This window comes from Geospiza fortis, unplaced genomic scaffold (genome assembly GCF_000277835.1).
Source record: "Geospiza fortis unplaced genomic scaffold, GeoFor_1.0 scaffold55, whole genome shotgun sequence".
Classification (NCBI taxonomy): Eukaryota; Metazoa; Chordata; class Aves; order Passeriformes; family Thraupidae; genus Geospiza; species Geospiza fortis.
This window is the reverse complement of record NW_005054308.1, coordinates 3,588,927-3,592,169: the sequence shown is the minus strand read 5'-3', so window position 1 is coordinate 3,592,169 and position 3,243 is coordinate 3,588,927.

Sequence of the window (3,243 nt, the reverse complement as noted above, 5' to 3'; positions counted from 1 at the left end):
TTTGGCTGGTGGGTTTTTTAAAAGTATGCACTGAAAAGAACCAGAATATTCTATAGCAGAGTTTCTGCTGGTGGAGTTATGCTGGCTTATATGGCCTGAAGATCTCATACTTGGTTTATACTATTCAAGACATTCCCCAAACAATGAGCAATACCCTGTCAATCCCATCAGCCCCACGTCCAGCAAATTCCACCACGAAAATTAGGGAGGGGAAATTGCTATTTCTACTTCTCCTTTTTTTTGCTTGGTTGGCTTCTGTCAGCTTTCAAGCAAGCTGGATGAATCATGGGGATATCAGAGAGCTGAATATTGGCATCTAAAGAAGAAATTGGTTCTATTGCATCTCTTTTTTTAGTCCTGATAAGGAGCAGTACCAAGCAGTCTTTGCATGTCCAGAGAAGGGCAACAGAGCTGGGGCAGAGTCTGGAGCACAAGTCTGGTGAGGAGCAGCTGAGGGAGCTGTGGGGGCTTAGCCTGGAGAAAAAGGTGACTCAGGAAGGACCTTCTTATCCTCTATAACTCTATAACTGAGGGGAGGTTGTAGCCAGGTGGGGATCAGCCTCTTCTCACACGTAACAAGCGACAAGACAAGATCAAACAGCCATGAGCTGCGCCAGGGGAAGTTTAGGTTGGATACAAGGAAAAATGTCTTCACCAAAATGGTTATCAAGTCCTGGCACAGGGTGCCCAGGGAAATAGTGGAGTCACCGTCTCTGAAGGGATTTAAAGCTGTGTAGATGCATCACCTGGGGACATCCCTTGGGTTTAGTGGTGGCTTTGGCAGTTCTGGGGAAATGGTTGGACTCGATGACTTTAGAGGGCTTTTCCAACCTAAATGATTTTATGGTTCATGATTCTAACAATTCAAAGCAAGAGCTGGGCCTGTCAGGAGGCCAGGAGAGCACCTGAGGATCCTTTTGAAGCACAAACACACTAAAACACATGCCTGCCCTGTCCTGCCCTGTGTGGGCTTGAGGGGCTGGGCTCCCTGGGTCGGTGCAGGGGTAGGACCTCCCCACCATGGTCTGGGCATGCAGGAGCAGACCCAACTGCTGCCTCAGTCATTAGGATTATTGTAATTTGCACCACAGTTGTCATTTTGCTTCTTTCAACTCCAACTTTTCTCCATAAGTGTAAATCCAGCTGCCTTGCCCTGAAAGTTGTCTCCTAGCAGCAAAGAACAGAAGCTAAAGAATGCTAAAGGGCAACTTGTTTTATCATGCTCTAGCTCTAGATGGATTTGTGCAGACAGAAGCACAAATTGCAGTTTAAAACAGTGGTGGTTGGCATCAAAAAAGAAATTACTGCACCTTTTTCACCATCTATTCTCATCAGTCAGATTCTCTGCAAATCCAAGTTACATCCAACCAAATTACACATGAGGCCAGGGATGAAGTACAGGGCTGTAATGGAAATCCCTGGTGTGTGTTATACTCAGTGGACAGAGGTCAGCCCAGAGGGGATGAAAGTCAATATAACAGGCTTTGAAAGCTACATAGGTGTGCTGCACCTGCTGCTGACACAGGCTGCTGCTTCTGCATCCAGAGTTTACAAAACAAGCAAAAGAGAAAATTCCAAGAAACACCCTGAAACTTCAAATACCCTTGGACCTAATCATGCGGTTGAACAGAAGGGTAAGGAGCTGGTCCCGTAGCTTGAACTGGGCCATTTTAAGAGATTTTTTAAGAAAAACAAGTCCATCCTGTCCTACACATACAAGTCAAATTAATAAAAACTTTCTTATCTGATATAACCCTCCTGACCAGCTAGGGCAATCCTGGATGCAAGATCGGGCCAGTGTTGTGAGAAAGGCAAACCTGTCCTGGATTTCTCCTTCCTGCATCCAGCCTTACCCATTATCTTATTTGGAGCGATTTACATGCCAAAGAAATTAATACATTGGGTACAACGTGGGTTTGTTTGGGTACAAACACATCTAAAGGCTGCGTGGGCTACTTCTCATACTTAGAAACTTTATTTTCTCTTCAAGAGCATTAAAGAATTCAATTTGCACTTCCAGACAGCATTTCCCAGGCGACTTTCTTCCGCTGCCCCGCTCCGGTGAGGAACATCAAGAGCCACTGCAGACCTTTGAAGAACTGGCCAATAATTTCAACATCTCCTTGGCAAAAACAGACCCTGCAAGGCAGCTGTCCCACCTGACAGCTCTGAGCAGAGGGGTGGGCTGCGCAGGGAGCAGGGGCACAGCTGCATTCGCAGCAGAACAGCCTTTCCCAAGCCAGGCACTAAATGCAATTAGAGAGAACAGAAAATCTCAAGTATAAGATAAAACAAAACACGTTCAAAGTCTGGAAGCAGAGTGTGGGGGCAAGGCTGGGATTGTTTGGAGCTGGCCTCCTTTCTGCTGGCACCCACTGCTTGCAGACACAGAGAGCAGTGCAGTTTAAAAGCTTTTTTTGTTGTTGTTCTCCGTATTCGTGGGGAGTTTCAGTTCTGGAGTTTAACCTTCAAAAGGTTAAAGCCAAGGTATTCTTATGGCTCAAATGTTGCTCCTTTGTCATCAAGGTGCCATATCTATGGGAAATTTACTGTGCCAAGGGGAAGAGACACTGCCTGGCATAGCCAAAGTCACTACTGGGGAAAAGAAAAACCCATTCAGACACCTGGAAGTGAAACATGTCTAATATAGCAAATATCACCAGCAAACATATGCAAAGTACCAGAAATACAAATGCTAATGAAGAATTTATGAAGGTAAACATGTTCATTAGAGAGACATCAGTCTCAAGAAACTCTGACAGTAGCACAAGGACAAATCATTCATCTCAGCCTCTGGCAGCAGTTGCCTGCTACCAGCCAGGTGCTCAGGACATCAGACCAAGGGCTTGTACATCAGAGAAGGAGGAAAACTGGGGTGTTTGTGCACTCCCAAAGAGGAGGTGGCTTTGGCAGCAGTATGTGGCTGCAAAAACCTTGAATCTTTGCCCATCAAAGGCCAGCACTGGCTGGAGTCAATCACCAACCACCGACTGCTGGCGCCCCAAGGACCTGTTTACCCAAGAATGCAGAAAGTTCCTTTTCAGCCTTCAGTGCAAGAGTTTTCCCATTGACTTCCACCTGGGCAGAGGCTTGGAGGTCGCAGAAGAAGACAGGGAGTGTGTGACCCACACAAAGCTCAGCAATGACCTGGAGCTATGGAGTAGGCACAGCAAAATGCTTCAAAAGAAGAAGAAACAAAATCGCAGCCCTAGAGAAGTACAGGAATCAGAGCTCCTGCTGGAA